Raw genomic sequence first — 17,815 nt, forward strand, 5'->3', positions numbered from 1 at the left:
GGGCAGTGGCACACAGCGCCCCCTCTGAAGAAGAAAGCGGCCCATGCGTGCTCTTGTGCTGGCTTCAGCAAGATGACTGTGCCCATTTGTTGCAATTTCATGCTGCGATTATCTCACTTCAATCTATGCTGAAAATGGCAACTGTACCCACTGTGTCTCCAGCGTGGTGTAGTACATAGTTTTGTTTTCCAGACTTCCTGAAATCGTTTCATAAAGGGGAAAAATCTCCTCTGCTACAGAGCACAAAGAATTCTCTCAAAATAAATCACCTTTTATAGGTCCTCCAACATAATTTTGCAACAGGGCACGCCGAGTTGGAGGCCATTTCTCTGCAGCTTTCCTGGAGAGCTGAATCTCCCTCACCACCCCCACTGTCACCACCACTGTCACAACAGCTGGCTGTGGCTTCACGATGGGATGGGTTGGCACCCAGGTGAGAGACCTACCTGGACTGGCTGTCAGTGCAGAGCAGTGGCAGGCGGGGGGCAGCAGGGGTCTTAGTCATGGCCAAGGATGTTCCTGGTGGTAGCAGGGAAGAGAGGTCGAGGGAAGGCAGGTGGTTTGACAAGAAGATGGAGAGGCAGGGGCATCAAGGAGCAAAAGAGACAGTGCCCCCACCCCAGCCTGGGACCCAGGGAACTCACAGGACAAAATGGCCTTCTGCTGAGAGGACTGCAGAGCCATGGCTTCCAGGGAGAACTTAAGGCAGGGAGGCAGGTGGAAGGTTTGAATAATGAGTCAAGGATGATAGAGGATGGCATGTGGAGAGCCCCAGAGGAGGGCTGCTGATGTTTCGGAGAGGGGGTTTGTTTGGGGAAGGGGAAGTACAGAGCAGGATATGGGTGACAGGGTGGAGAGACGAGGTGACTGGACAGTGGGGGCAGAAGGAAAGGGAGTGAGGCCTGGCAGCTTCAGCCTCAGGGAGCAAAGTGTGCCTTCCCTGGAAGAAGTAAGGTGACCAGGCTGTCTTGGGGGTGGGAAGATAAAGCCACAACAGCCCTGAGACCAGCTGCTCTTCCAGAGTTGTTCAAGAGGGACTTAACGTGAGCCATCTCTCATCCACGCATCCATTCATTCATTAATCACCCAGTGTTCGTGAGCCTTGCTTGGGTCTAGTGTGTCCACAGCCTTTCTACCACTTTAAATCCTAACTTGCCTGCCTGACCACCACCTCCCCTACTGCTGCCCCAGACTGTGCCCATCTAAGCTGTCAGTCACTGTCCTGCCTTCTCCCTAGTGCCAGTCATCACCGCCCCCCCACCCCCGACAATCAGGAGTTCCTTACCTGTGACATAGTACCTCAGATGAGTAATAATATCACGTTAGCTTGCCTACATCAAGCACCTACTCTATCCAGGGCGTCGTGCTAAGTACTGTACATGTATCATCTAATGTCACCCTCACCCTGTGAGGTAGACGATAGCATCTCCCCAGATAAAACAACTGAAGCTGAACTAACTTTTCCAACATCATAAGGCAAAGCCGTGATAGAGCTGGCATACTGAGGTAGCTTGTATTATTTGTCCATTGTTACATGCCCTCTCTACACTCCTTAAGGGTCTTATACTCTGGTTGCTCTGGGTGAGGCCCTGTGACTTGCTTTGACCAATAGACTATGGGTGGGGTCACAGCTCCAAGTGGGGGCTTTCAGAAGCATCTCCTATCTCTACTCATCCCCTTGGGCTTTTGGCATATGTCAGGGAATTACCTAGGCCCTGGAATGAGAAGACACAGAAGCCAACTTCCACCTGTCTGGAGCCAGATCCGGCTGAGCCCAGCAGAGCCACAGACAGCCCACAGACCCACGAGCAAGAAAGACGTGTTCATTCTTATAAGCAGCGAAGACTGGGGAGTTTTTATTGCGGCAAAAGCTGACTAATACAGATTTTTCGGATTCCTGCCCCGATGCATTTTGGGCACAGACACCAAGGCCATTCTGAGTGGGTCTGGATGTGGACCTCCTCCGCCCTCTTAGGAAAGGCTCTCTCTGCCTCTGTTCATCAAGCTGAGTCAGGCAGCCTATAGCTGTTCCAGTTGCTCTCTTCTTTTTCTTCCCCTCCCCTCTTCCTAGAAACAAATCTGTATGGACCTACCCAGTCTCTCAGCAAATCTCTCAAACCTGCCTCTCTGCATCAGTCAGACACAACTGGGTCCTCACAGGGTCAGGCAATCTATGGATCACATAGCGATGCTGGTTCTAAAAGATTCTTCCTCTGTGCTGTTACGCAACTCAATTAATAACGTAAAGCCAAAACAATGCCTAAGGATTTTTGGAAAATTCTTTCATTTTCCTCCTGCCGGCTCTCATGCCCTCTCCCTTGTGACCTCACATTCCCAAATGATTTGTCATGTAAGTTTTTTTGCTAATTTATTTTTCAGTTGTTTTGCTTCTTCTGTTTCTCCCCCACCTAATCAGCTGCTGCTTCAATATAACCGTAATTTTCAAAACCAGTAGGACATGCAGTGAACAATATGCAGTAAAATTGATTAACTGAAACCCTTAAAAAAAAAAAAGTCCTAAAAGCTAATGGACTACTCTTTTTTTTTTATTTTAGCAGTCCTGTTACGTTCTGTGGGGTTTTCCCGCAAATGTGTTTTTAAATGTTGTATTCTGATAAGACTAAACTTTGTAGTGGCAAAGATTTGATTCCTTCAAAGTAGAACATGATTTTCTCTTAATGCCAAAGGTTCTGAAGTGAAAATTTATGTGTTGCTTATGCAGCATTCCTTCTTCTGATAAAATAATCCCATTTGCCTTGAGGACCCACCCTACCTCCCTCTCTGCCCCTGTGGTTTGGGAGGACGTAACCACACTCTCTGCTCCAGGAATGTGTCTGTGTCCCCCCAGGCTGTGTCCGGTCAGCACACTCCGGCATTGGTTCATTGGTCACATTGGTGATGTGATCTAATTTAGGCCCAGGGAGTGGGCCCAGGGAGGGAGCTGACAGTGTGAGCTGGGAAGACACTCCAAACTATGTTCCTCTAAACCCCAAGGGCTGGCCGTTGGCACGTTTATCATTAGTTCCTACGGCAGTCTTCAGCTGTCCTGATGTCTGCCCTCCCACATTCATTCAGCCAGCATTCACTGAGCACCTGCTGCGTGCCAAATGCTGTTCCAGACACCGGGAATGCAGTGTTGAATGTAAAACTCGCATTCTGATGGAAGGAGACAGACAAACCGTGAACATGTAAACAAATGGGTCATGATAAGTTCAAAGATGAACATACAACAGAGAGATATGATGGGGTGAATGGAGCCACCTTGGTGTTGGGAAGTGACACTAACAGGGACCTGGGACAAGAAGCAGACCACAGAAGAAAGACTTGGGAAGAGCAGAGAGGAGGTGGTGTAGCTAGGACAGGGAGTCCCAGGGATTCCGGGTTCAGGCAAGGGGAGTGGCTGCCCCTGGGGTTTCTACTCCCCCACCCCTCATCGTGAGCCCCAGGGGACTGGAATGGAGCTCAGTCTCCTCAGCCTGTCCACTCTGCTGGTTCATCTTGTCTCCCAGGCCAGGTGCTCAGGGCAGAGCTATGAGAGTTCAGCTTCTTCACAGGTAACACCAACCCCTAATTCATGCAGGAAGAACCACCTTTCCCAGTACTCTCTCCATCCTTGGTCACTTTTCTCCCTTCTCCCTGAATTTCCAGCCCCTTTGATGAAAGTCCCGGGTCCTCAGGTCCTACCTGTCTGAGCCTCTGCCCTTTGTGTCTGCTCTTGTTAATTTCCTTTCCCCACACCACTCAGCAATTCTGTGTCTCATCAGTCCTGCTTGTAGCTTACTTTCTGCCCCGAGTCGCACTTCTGGTTTCTCTGCTGGTCATTGTCAGAGGTCTCTGACCTGCTTCTTCAAGCCCACAGCCTCTCCCTGCGCTGCTTACCCCTAGCATGGACCCAGCTCCTCTGCAATTCCCCAAAGCACAGCTAGCGCCCAGCGCCAGTGTTTAATGAAACCTTCCTAAGGGCTGGGGGTGACAGGAGTGACTGCAAGACAAACAGATCATAAGAAACTGAAAATCCTATATCAGGGAAAGAAACATCCACCTCAGGTCATAGTTGTCTCTGCCAGTGGGAACCTGCCTGCAAGGAAGACACTTTACCTCATTAAGCAGAACAATACAGCCTCTCAGGCCAAGGTAAGGTCTGGGCCTTTAAGCTCCCCAAGGGACTCCTACCCCCAAGAGCTTTTCCCCCAGGGCCTTGCAAATACTCCTATAGGCGATTCCTGCAGCAGGGAGCTGGGCCGACTGGAAACACAAAGCTGAAGTCAGCTGTCTTTCCAGTGCCAAGTGGTGAGTGTGCCTGGAGGGGCTCCTGGTTCTAATTTACGCAAAGGCCCAGTGTTAACAGCACTGTGCAGAGAGATGCACTCCATGGCCAACTATCAGTCAGATTTTTCAGAAAAGAGCAGATACTCAAATAAGAGAAAAGTGTGCTGATAGGTGTTTTTGTTTGGTTTTGGTTTTGCTTTTTTTTGGATGTTGTGGGAAGCTGAGATGAAAAGTTAATGGTAGGGGGGCACCTGGGTGGCTCAGTTGGTTAAGCATCTGACTCTTGATTTTAGGTCAGGATCTCACAGTTTGTGGGATCGAGCCCCGAGTCGGGCTGATAGCACAGAGACTGCTTGGGATTTTCTCTCTCCCTCTCTCTCTCTCTCTCTCTCTCTCTCTCTCTGCCCCTCCCCCACTCATGCACACATGTTCACACACTCGCTCTCTCTCTCAAAATAGATAAGTAAACATTAAAAAAAAAAGTTAATGGTAGGAATAAAACCCAAAATGTTGATATTGTGAATAACTTAATATAAGCCTCTAAATCTTTGGGGGAAAGAAAGTGGCTTATGTCATAACCTCTTTTCAAACAACAAACATATTTAAGGATCTCTCTCTCACACAGAAAACTAAGCTATAAGATATTATATTATTTTTAAATTACCACGTATTTAATGGACTTTTCAAAACGTAGTTCTGTTCAACCTATTAGATGTATTTATTCCATACAACGACATCCCAGTGTTTAAGCTAATTCTGAGAACTTCTCCTAAGTTAAGGGAAACACATCCATAATCACAGAAGGAAAAGGGAGCATGATAGGCCTGAGTAATTTATGGAGGAGACCCCTGCTTGAGGCCACCATGCAGTGGGTATTTTCTCTCTCATGGTATCGCAATAGACTATGAATTCTACAGCTGTTCTCTTTGGCCTGTGTAAACTCAGTGTGGTTGACCATCTCCTGGGTCATACCTGCTGAAGGGAGCATCCACCACTCAGTTCAGTGACGCTGGTCCCAACAGGTGCCCGGGAAGGAGGTCCCCCTCAGTGCCTGCCTGCCTTCCCTCCCTTAGGTAGTCTATGCTAGCAATGTCCACAGCCCCTTGGTTGTTTCCTTCTCATTTTAAGCCACTCTCCTTAGGCAGGAGAACTCAGATTTTACCAGGTCTCCCTCCTTCAAAAGCTTCCACTGGCTGGCCATGCCTATTTATAGTGCCTAAATTAATTTTCTCTTTTTCACCTTTTCTCCTGATGCTTCCTTAACCTGCTGTACCTTTCCTCTACATTCTTACCATATAAATCCTACATAATCCTCAGGGTTTAATAAGTGCCACCTCCTCTGTGAAGTCTTAAGTGAACTACACCCCACTTAGAATGAAGTGCTCCCATGATACTGTGATTGTGTTTCATATTGATCACTTACTGCCTCTAGCTTTTGCTTTCTAGTGCGTTAGAGTCATCTGTCTTCTCTCCTGACTGTGAACCCCTTGAGGTCTGAGATTACGCTTCCTCCCCATGGTGAAAAGTAGGGGCTTTCATTATTCACCCAGTTGATGTATTTAGCTGACATGAGCTCATTGCTGGATCTTTACTGCAGAGGGTGATTGAGCCTTTCCTCTGTGGTCCCTAGAGAAGTTTCCAGAATGTGATCATCAACAGGCAGGAGGGGGACTGGTCAGTGTGAGAGTCCTGAGGGAGGATTGAGACACATAGACTCTGCACATCTCTTCAAAGTGGGTAGAAGCACTCAGAGGGGAGGGTACAAGTTACCCACACGTGCAGCAGACTGAATGCATCTCCCTTCAAGGTCTCCCTTATGTCAGGCAAATAAAAGCTAGAGGATACTGAGGTCTTGTTGTTTAGCCAGAAAATGCCTACCATCTGTAAGTGGTAATGGTGATATCCTGGAGTCAATTTCACAGGTGAGCAGATCGAACATCCATTTTATTGTACACTAAACATTGGTGGGTTGGGTTGTAGTTACGACCATTCATTATCTCTTTGATATTTATATTTCTTGCTCTTCATTATTTTTCAGAGTTCCATTTGTCCCTTTTTAGGAAATTCTGAATGTAAATGCTCTCATCCTGTCTCAGGACCAGCCAAATAGAGCTCTCAGGAGCCAAAACCAGCTAGCACCTCCCCACTGACCAACACTTCTGCAAGGCCAGGGTAAATGAGGACTATAAAGGCAAGAGGGGTGCTTCACCTGCTCCTACATGGTTGCTCCACCCTGGTTTCTCTGCTCTCCTATCCAGTCTCTGCACTGCTTGCAGGGTCCAAGTCCTAAAGTACAAATCTGACCACTTCAATAGCTGCCCTTTGTTCAGATCAAGATCAGGTCCCCTATGTTGTTATTCATGGTCCTCTGTGACCCTGCATCCATCTCCTCCTTGTACTTTATGTTGATGCCATGCCCACTTTCTGGTGGCCCACCCCATACTTTTTGTTCACCCCCATGCCCTTGCTCCTGATTTGACTTCTTATGCTGTCCTTGCTACCTCTCTTTGCTTGGCTACATCCAGCTCATCTTTTAAGCATCTGATCAGTTGTCATCTTCTTTAGGAAGCATTCTGGAGATCCTCCTACTAGGTGTTAAATGTCTCCTGTATGTGTTCTCGCCCATTGGTCCCCTGTGCCTACCCCTACCATAGCATTTGGTGCCACTTGATATTATTTGTGTACGTGTCATCTGCAGTACAGCCAGCTGCTCCTTGAGGATAGCAATTGTTATTCATCATTGTATAACCAGTACCTGGCAAAGTACCTGGCACAAAGTCAGCATTGAATAAATTCTTGTTGGATAGAATTCCAATTTCTTCTATCTTACAGCTTGGAAAATGATTGTTGATTTCTTAGATGGACTCTGCATGTCATATTTTCAAAACTACAGCTACAGTGGTTCTATTAATTTATAAAAGTAACCCAGTGTTAGCTCTGAAAGCCTAAGAAGCTCCACTTTCTTGAGGAGAAAATGAGCTCTACCTACCTTCCAGCTCTCAGTTCTCCAAGTGCAAGGCAGCACCCGTGAGAATTACAGTAATGCCAAGTTCCCAGTCTTTGTCTCAGGTGAGATTTGTGACAACAAAAATGCCCAGAGCGTTCTCATAAAGGTCTCTGTGACAGAATCATCTTAATTTAAAAAACAGATGGGGGGTTGGGGTACCTGGGTAGCTCAGTCAGTTGAGTGCCCCATTCTTTATATCAGGTCAGGTGATGATCTCAGGATCGTGGAATTGAGAACTGCAACATGGAGACTGCTTAAGATTTTCTCTCTCCTTCTCCCTCTGCCTCTCCCCCCAATCAAAAATTAAAATAAGACAAGACAAGGAAAAATAAAATAAAATTAAAATAAAATAAAATAAAATCTAGTCACTTTAAAAAACAAACAAAACAAAAGAGATTGGAAGAACCATGACCATGTCCTCTAGAATTTCTCCATGTTTGGACTTAATGATGCTGGCTGCTTATCTCTGCAATCTTTCAAGATGCCTCTTTGCATCATTTGCATCATTTACTGTCTATATTGTGACATTCTATTCAAGTCATACTCAACCAAGTTTCCTTTAAAACAGTCACTTTGCAGAAGGATGTGGGGGATTTAATCATTTCTTTATCAACAAATATTGATTACCTACAATGGGTATACATCTGTGAGAAAAAATAGACAAAAATTCTTACCCTAGTGGAGCTTAATTCTAGCAGGAAAACCAGAAAAGAAACATTGTAAGTGAGCGTATTCTGTATTATTGAAGCTAATAGTCACTAATCAATAAAAAGAAAAATAAAATAGGGCAAGTAAGGGGGGGACCAGAAGTATGGTAGTGGTTTTTTTTGGTTTGTTGGTTGGTTGGTTGGTTGTGTTTTGTTTTGTTTTTTAAGAGAGGGGGTGGTAATTTTAATAGAGATAATATAGGTCTCATGGAGAATTAAAACATCTGAGCAAAGGAGATGAGGGAGGAAGTCACATGTGTATGCAGGCTGATGGGGGATGACCAATACAAAGGCCTTAGGGAAGTTTGTACACGGAACACTGAAAACAATGTGGGGGTTGCAAGGGTGAGGGAGGGAAATAAGAGATGAGATCAGAAAAGTAAGAGGTGGACAGGGCTCAGATCACATAAAACCTCATAGATCTCTATAAGGATTCTAGTTTATACTCTGAGATGAACAGGAAGCCATTGCAGGATTTTTGAGAGATGTGGGTGTGCCTGGGTGGCTCAGTCGGTTAAGCATCCCAACTTCGGCTCAGGTCATGATCTCATGGTTCGTGGGTTTAAGAGAGATGTGATGTGATCTGAGGTCATGAGTGATCCCTTTGATTCTGTGTTGGGAATAGACTGTAGGGGGCAGGGGTAGAAGGGGGGAAATCCGCTAGGAGTCTGCTGCTATTATCCAGACAGAAACAGTATAGGCTTGGACTGGTGTAGAAGTGGGGTAATGGTGAGAAGTGGTTACATTCTGGATATATTTTTGGAAGGAGACCTATAGGATTTCCTGATGTAGAGTATGACAGAGAGAAGTGAAGGATGATTTCAATATTTTGGGCCTGAGCACCTGGAAGTGAACTGAGAAAGACAGCAGCAGGTCAAGCACCTGTGCAGGGCAATCAGATATTGAATATCTACAGGGAGACATCAAGTGGAAGTTAGATGCAGAAATCTAGAATTCCAGAGAAAGGTCAAACTGATGTTGTAAAGATGGTTGACATATAAATGGAGAAGAGAAGAAGTCCAAGGATTAAAAACTGGGACATTCCAACACTTAAAGCTAGGAAAAAAAGAGAAACCAACAGAGACTGAGAAGGAGAAAGTCATTGAAATGGTTAGAAAACCAGGAGTGTCCAAAGACAAGAAAGAAGAAATTGTTTCCAGGAGAAGGGAGTTATCAGATCTGTCAAAGGTTACCAATAAGTCAAATAAGATGAAGACTGAGAACTGACATGGACTTTATCAATGTGCTGGATATTGGTGACATGGGATACTGCATTAATGGTGTCCTTCCAAAATGCTAATCTACCCACAAACTTTTTTGGAAAGAATCTTTGCAGATATATTCAGCTACATTAAAATAAGGTCTTATTGGATTAAGATCGTCCTTAAATTCAATGACCAGTGTCCTTATGATAAGAAGACCATGTCAAGACACAGAGAGAGCTAGCAAGGAGAATGCAGTGTGACAGCGGAGCAGAGGTGGTGGAGTGATGCAACTAAAAGCCGAGGAACACCATGATGGTTGGCAACCACCAGAAGCCAGGAAGAGGCCAGGGAAGGATTCTTCTGTAGAGTCTTTAGAAAGAACACAGCCCCGGGGCGCCTGGGTGGCGCAGTCGGTTAAGCGTCCGACTTCAGCCAGGTCACGATCTCGCGGTCCGTGAGTTCGAGCCCCGCGTCAGGCTCTGGGCTGATGGCTCGGAGCCTGGAGCCTGTTTCCGATTCTGTGTCTCCCTCTCTCTCTGCCCCTCCCCCGTTCATGCTCTGTCTCTCTCTGTCCCAAAAATAAATAAAAAACGTTGGAAAAAAAAAATTAAAAAAAAAAAAAAAAAAAGAAAGAGCACAGCCCCAATGACACCTTGAATTCAAACTTCTGGCCTCCATAACTGTGAGAGAATAAATTCCTATTATTTTAAGTCCCCCAGTTTGTTGTATTTTGTTATGAAAGCCCTAGGAAATGGAGGCACTTGATGCCTCAGCTTGGGCTGCCGTGACAAAATACCACAGACTGGGGGGCTTACACCACATCTATTTCTCACAGTTCTGGAAGCTGGAAGTCAAAGATTAGGTACCCCCAGGGTTGGGTTCTGGTGAGGACTCTCTCCCTCGCTTGTAGATGGCTGCTTTCTCACTGTGTCCTTACATGGCAAGTGGAAAGAGAGGAAGAGCACCAGCTCTCTGATGTCTCTTAGCTAATCCCATCTCTTAGGTCATCCCATCATGATGACCCCATCCTTGGGACTTCATCTAACCCTAACTACCCTGCAAAGATCCCATCTACAAATACCATCACGTTGGAGGTTAGGGCTTCAATATATGAATTTTGTGGGGTATACAGTTCATTCCATAGCATTTGGTAAAGTAGTCCTTTTACATCTTTGTTCCTTGACTTCCTCATCTGTAAAATGGGGATAATAATAGTACCCACCTCAGAGAACTGTGGTGAGGAGAAAAGGAATTCATAGATGTAATATTCTTAGAACAGTACATACTAAATGCTATATATGATATTAGCTATTACAATGATTTATGAAACTAATCATTTCGTTTTGAAATTAAAGTACTCATTTTCATTTTTTCCATGTTTAATTCTCAATTAGTTCACTAATTTGACAGATTATATTTCCCTAAGCTGCTAAACACTGATTTCACACTTAATCAAATTCTCTTAAACATTTCAAATTAAAGAAAAGACCTTATACATCTAGCAAGTAAAATTCTCCTAATACTTAAACACTGTTTAAGCAATTGATTGGCTAATTTCCCTAAACATTTCAAACTGAAGTCACAAATCTAAAGAGTGATTACATCAAACACTTCAAACATCTAACACAGTAGGTGTTAAACAAAATGGTTCTCAAGCACTGTTAACTCTTCCAATGCTAATAAATAAAATTGTATACTTTTAGATTAAACTACTTTAAGCATTTCAACATCTTAGAAAATAAATTTCTAAACTTAGTATATTGGATTTTCCTGAGCATTTAAATGTTCAGTAAATTTAACAAGTCAACTTTTCCTAAATGTATCTATTAAAATCATAAATCCTGTAATTTTTAATATATTATAAGCACTTACCTCAACATAAAGCAGAACTGTGATAACAAAATGTGTTCTTACACTCAAGTAAATATAACTTACACAAAAAAGCATCATTACTTCATTGTTTGGAATTCTTGTTTGTTATACCTTGCTGGTGTTACAAAGTTAATTTTCTAAATAATACGATCAGAATTACCAAGTCTTTGGTAGCACCTGAGATTACAGATGGCCATTGAGAGGTCCAAGTCCCAAACTGCAAAGGTAGGATACCTGTGCATGGACATGGGGAAGGGCGTGGATGGCCCCCTGGAATATTTCACCAGAGCTGTGCTTTAACAAGGCAAGTCCCTTCTTATGTTGGCTTATAGTTGGCTTCTAGCTGTACTGTCAGTGGGAGAACACCATGCTTTTTTAGTGGGATTGCATGTCACAATCCAGTGCATCTCATATATCCTAGGAACCTTTCAACTTTCACCCTGACCCAGTTTTTTTAATAACTTTTTTCCTTTTTCTTCTCCGACTTGGGAAAATGGAATCCTGTACACATGCACATGTGTGCAAGTGCGCGCGCACACGCGCACACACACACACGCACACACACACACAGACATACACACACAGTCTCTCCCCCACCCCGCACACACACCCACACATAGCAATTTCAATCAGGCTTCTTGATGAGACTTCATTTACTCTCTTTTCTTCCTCAGTGGCCTGTTTCTCTAGCCATTTACTGACAACTGCAAGCTCTTGAGGGTAGGGTGTGCATTGGTCATCTTTGTGTTTCTAGTGGTCCTCACATTTGCCTGGTGCTCCATAAATGTTTGTTGAATGAATTAATGAATAAATGTAACAAATTATAAACTCGGAGTAACAAACTCCAAATATCAGCTCAACTCCCATCAGGTAGAGTAAGCTTTGCCTTGCAATAATTCACTAACTTGGCCCTTCATCTGGAAACTGTGACAGGACTCCCCTATACCTTTTTAACGACACCTCACTTATAGCCCTTGCTTCTTGCTTGTTTCTGATGAACCTTCTCAGTAACAATGTACATGTCACACATGCCGCCAGCCACCATTCACCACCTTTCCCCTCAAGGTTGACTTCACAGTGGATGTTAATACACTTTCCTATGAAGTCTGTACTGTTCAGAATTATCCTCTGAATTGGAAATCCTTTTTAGAAAAACTCTGTGATGGGGTGCCTGGGTGGCTCAGTCGGTTAAGCATCCAACTTCAGCTCAGGTCATGATCTCACAGTTCGTGGTTTGAGCTGTTAGCTCAGAGCCTGGAGTCTGCTTTGTATTCAGTGTCTCCCTCTCTCTCTGTCCCTACCCCACTCATGCTCTGTCTCTCTCTATCTCTCTCAAAAGTACAAATAAACATTAAAAAAAAATAATAAATAAAAAAAAGAAAGGTGCCATGATGTAGTTGGCATTCAGGGTATGATAATTTGCTGTCCTGGGCATGGTACTTAAGAGCATACATTATGAACCCGTAAACACATGATAACAAATCCTGGCTCTGCCATTCACTACCTTTGTTATTTGGCCTCTCTCAGACTCAGTTACCTCTGTAAAAAATGTAACTGTAATATTTATCCCAGAGGGTCCAGGCAAGCATTGAATGAAGTAAGCTATGCAAAGCTCTTAGGATAGAGAAGAGCACTTGAGTGCCCCACAAATAGTAGTTACTACCCAAATGGACTCTCCTTTTCCAGCTATCACCCCAGTCTCCTGACTAAAAGAATAGTCACATTCACCCTGCTTTATTCCTTTAACATGATTCTTAAAAGGGTGAGGGGCAATGAAGAATAAAGAATGCCTAGGGCGCCTGGGTGGCGCAGTCGGTTAAGCGTCCGACTTCAGCCAGGTCACGATCTCACGGTCCGTGAGTTCGAGCCCCGCGTCGGGCTCTGGGCTGATGGCTCGGAGCCTGGAGCCTGTTTCCGATTCTGTGTCTCCCTCTCTCTCTGCCCCTCCCCCGTTCATGCTCTGTCTCTCTCTGTCCCAAAAATAAATAAAAAATGTTGAAAAAAAAATTTTAACAAAAAGAATGCCCGCTTCGGGGAAAGAAAAAAGAAGCTAATCATATTGTAAGCAGGAGGGCCTGATGTTTCTTCATATATTGCCAAAGCAGTGCTAAGTAATAGTCAACAAAATCATGAGATTTTTGTGATTTTTAAATAAAAATTTTAAACACAAGCTTAACAATAATAAGCCCATGTAAGATTGAATCATGTAATGAGTCACTTCAATTTTTGACAAGCCTCTTAGTTCAAAGCCCTTAGATACTTCCTGTAATCAAAACCCATTTTCAAATTCACAGGAAGATATTATCTAATGATCCACTCAGTCTTTTCATGTTCTTAATTTGGGGTCGGTTTCAATGGCCTGTCTCACATCAGCTGTCATTTTTGTGATCGAAATGTCACTTCACATTACGGTTTTCATTGAGACAGTTCTCATCTTTGGTTTCAATTCAATTTAATTTAAATCGGATCTGTATGTCTCAGTACAATTCAATTCACTTAAATTCCCCTCTGTTCTGATAAGATTGTACCCACTACTTCCTGTTGATGCCACTGAAGTTCCTGATACCTTCCAAGCCCCTGGTGCTTCCTGGGAGGGCACTGGTCTGATAACAAGGACACTGCTGCTTCTGCCCACTGAGATGGGCCTGGTGCCAGCCCTGGAACCTGCTAGGCCAGACTTATGGCCACCAGTGTTTGTGCTGCCATTGCTGTCTCTAGTGTTGGTGCTGTCAGTCTCTACCACCCCATCCCCCCACCAAAGCCCTACTGGGTCAGTACTCTTATGAACTATAGAAAAATCTTTCCTTACACTTTATTTTATAGAAATCTTGGCTGAGAAACAGCTCATTAGGTAGTAAGAGTATGGGAAGTTGTTGTAATTTACTTACTTCATTTTCTTTGGTTTTGTTGAGCTTTTCCGGTCTTTCCCCCCACAAAAGACAAACAAAAGAGGTTGGGCCACAGCACAATTCACCCATGCCACACTCAAAACTACCCTTCTCCTGTAACAACCGAACTACTTTTTCCACACCTGAATTGTATATCTGACTTTCCCTAGGAAAAGTTCGTTTCCAAGAAGCTTCTCTTGCAAGACCCCTGGTAGAGACGACCACACCACCATTCCACCAGACATCGAAACTCCTTTATCCTGTCAGCTTGTGGGCTGGAAGACCAAAAACATTCTGGGGCCTTCATGGCACTGTCCAGAGTAAGAACACAAAGGATACTGGGACCAGACAGGATCAGGGCCCAGAAAATAAACCCAACCATAGAAGAGGGAGATCCAGCTAAAGAAGAGAATAGGCACCCCACAGTATTCCCAGGGGCTGCGTTTGATTCCAGTTTTCCACAAGGAAACTCGCCAAGTGAGCAAAACCCAACTGTGGAGGTCAGGTCAGAGCTGCCCTATAATTTGGCCATTTGGCTGCTTCAAATGGAGAGGAGAAACTAAGGTCAGAACAGGGAAGACTGAGGTTGTGCATAAAATTGAGGGGGCAAATGAAGTACATGGGCAGGTCACTAGCCGGGGGAATCCAAATGGAGTAGTAAGGTTGGAAGCTGTAAGTGGGCTATGGTATCTGCTGCATGCTACTGGCTCAGACTAGGGTTTCTTAGTGTTCCTTCTCCTGATTTAGAGTATCTAGAAAACCAAGGCAGAAGCTCAGATGTATAGACTGGACTTACAGAGTGAATTTAGGAACAATGTAATTGCTGAAGCATAGACTTGAAGTTACAAGTCTTGGGTTCAAATCCCAGCTCTGAGTCATAGTAACAGTATGGCTTTGGGCAGATTAATCTTTCTATATTTTTATGTCCTCCACTAAAGAGCCTCATAGGGTCCTTTTAAGGATTTGTAAAGTGCATATCTGAGCACCTGGCACATAATAGGTACTCAAAACCTGAAGGAATATGGCACGTGGCCTAGTTGGCTAATAACACAATTAATTCTTTGGGGAGGCTAAGCCTGTTGACAGTTTGCCTTCCCAGATAAGGAAAGACTCAGGGACTGGCAAGCTAGGCCTGCAGGTATGGGTCTCACAGCTGAGAAAAGGGGCACTGGGAAGATCCTGCAGGATGTGGGTGGTAGGCTGGGAAGGAGAGCCATTCATGGGGTGCTCCAGAGCATTAGCTGGTCTGGGAAGGTTGTTTTGAATCACAATATAAGACAAATATCCATTCACAGTTTCCTCCTAGACTCAGGAAGGAACATCCCTTTCCCAGGGGTATGGGTGTGCCCAAGCCCAGGCACACACTTTACATTCGATGGTCACAGTATGTCTACAGTGTATGCTCTAGCTTTTATTGCTCTAAGTTATAGCCTCACATGTGAACATTTGATCCTTGAAATGCAGTACATGTATTCTAGTTTCACAATGTTTGTGAATCTCCCATAGTTAATATGTATATTTTTTGTTATTGCTGTGTCCTTGGGACTGATTCCAGTTTTCTTTCTCTCTGGGACAGCAGCATTAATACCCCTAATCTATACTGGAAGATGCTCTGAGTTTAAATTAAATTGATGCTCCACTGAGTGTGAAACATGAGAGATCCTGCTACTCTAAGTCTGGACTCCACTGAAAGAGCCCATCCTTCACAGCTTGAAGAAAAGGAATGCATGTGGCACCGCACAGATGCCCCTCTCTCCTCCCCAGCCTTACTTCCTCCCCTTCTATTCCTCACTCCAAATTCTGCCACTTCCTCCAATGGGCCAAACATACACCTTTCCTGCTCTTGTGCCTTTGCACAAACTCTTTCCTCTGCCCAAATTGGCCTTCCCTCCTTCTCTCCTGATGGACTCCCCTTTAGCCTAAACAGCCCAGCTTGACTTATCTTTCAGAATCCTCTCTGTAGACCTCCCCAATCCCCTTGTCCTTCCCTATGCATTTTATGTACAACTCTGTCATTCAGCTTCTCACATTCTAACTTCTCCCCCTGTGAATGCCTAATGCCTTTGAAAAGGCAGCATGTGTCTCACTCATGATATCTATATCCCCAGCAACTATCACAGTGCCTAGCACTTATTTGGTGCACATTAAAAAATGTATGGGTGATTTGTAGTATATCTTGAAATCTAGAATTCTAATACCTCCAGCTTTGTTCTTCTTCTTTATTTACTTATTTATTTTTAGAGAGAGAGAGAGAGAGAGAGAGAGAGAGACAGAGTAAAGCAGTGGAGGGGCAGAGAGAGAGGGAGACAGAATCCAAAGCAGGCTCCAGGCTCTGAGCTATCAGTACAGAGTCCAATGCAGAGCTTGAACTCGTGAATTGTGAGATCATGACCTGATCTGAAATCAGATGCTTAACCAACTGAGCCACCTAGGCGTCCCTTCAGCTTTGTTCTTCTTTCTCAAGATTGCTTTGGCTATTCAGGGTCTTTTGTGGTTCCATACAAATTTTAGCATTATTTGTTCTAGCTCTATGAAAAATGTTGTTGGTATTTTGATAGGGATTGAATTGAATCTGTAGATTGCTTTGGATGGTATGGACATTTTAATAATATTAATACTTCCAACCCATGAGCATTGGAATATCCTTCCACTTGTTTGTGTTGTCTTCAATTCCTTTCATCGGTGTTTTAGTTTCAAAGTACAGGTCTTTACCTCCATGGTCGTGTGACCATGCTAGGTATTTTATTCGTTTTGGTGTAATTGTAATGGGGATTGTTTTCTTAATTTTTCTTTATGCTACTTTGTTATTAGTGTATAAAAATGCAACACCTCTCTGTATATTAATTTTGTATCCTGAAACTACTGAATTCATTTATCAGTTCTAATAGTTTTTTGGTAGAGTCTTTAGGGTTTTCTCTATACAGTATCCTGTCATCTGCAAATAGTGAAAGTTGTATTTCTTTTTACTGGTTTAGATGTCATTTATTTCTTTTTTGTTTGATTGCTACAGCTAGGACTTCCAGTACTATGTTGAATAAAAAAGTGGTAAGAGTGGATATTCTTGTCTATTTTCTGATCTTAGAAAAAAAGCTCTCAGTTTTTCACCATTGAGTATCATATTATCAGTGAGTTTGTCATATATAGCCTTTATAATGTGGAGATATATTCCCTCTAAACCCCAAAAAGTATGGTACAGATACAAAAATAGACCCATGGATCAATGGAACAGAATAGAGAGCCCAGAAATAAACCCATGCTTATATGGTCACTTAATCTATGACAAAGGAGGCAAGAATATGCAATGGGGAAAAGACAGTCACTTCAATAAATGATACTGGGAAAACTGGACAGCTACATGCAAAAGAATGAAACTGGACCACTTTCTTATACTGTGCACAAAAATAAACCCAAAATGAATGAAAGACCTAAATGTGAGACCTGAAACCATAAAACTTCCAGAAGAAAATATAGGCAGTAATTTCTTTGACATTGGCCTTAGCAACATTTTTCTAGATATGTCTCCTCAGGCAAGGGAAACAAAAGCAAAAATAAACTCTTGAGACTACACCATAATAAATTTTTGAACAGTGAAGGAAACCATCAACAAAACAAGAAGGCAACTTATGGATGGGAGAAGATATTTACAAATGATATGTCCAAAAAGAGGTTAATATGCAAAATATATAGATAACTTCTATAATTCAGTACCAAAAATAATCCTATTACAAAATGAGCAGAGGACCTGAATAGACATTTTTCTAAAGAAGACATACAGATGGCCAACAGATACAAGAAATGATGCTCAACACCACTAACCATCAGGGAAATACAAATCAAAACCATAATGAGATATCACTTTACACCTAT

At 43.5% G+C, this 17,815-nt stretch overlaps 1 protein-coding gene across 1 annotated transcript in view; it reads left to right on the plus strand.

Moving 5' to 3' along the window:
• SYT9 (synaptotagmin 9) overlaps positions 1–17,815 on the plus strand; it is a 196,051-nt gene that overhangs the window by 175,079 nt on the left and 3,157 nt on the right. The window lies entirely within an intron of this gene.

Source organism: Neofelis nebulosa, chromosome 10 (assembly GCF_028018385.1).
Source record: "Neofelis nebulosa isolate mNeoNeb1 chromosome 10, mNeoNeb1.pri, whole genome shotgun sequence".
Lineage (NCBI taxonomy): Eukaryota > Metazoa > Chordata > Mammalia > Carnivora > Felidae > Neofelis > Neofelis nebulosa.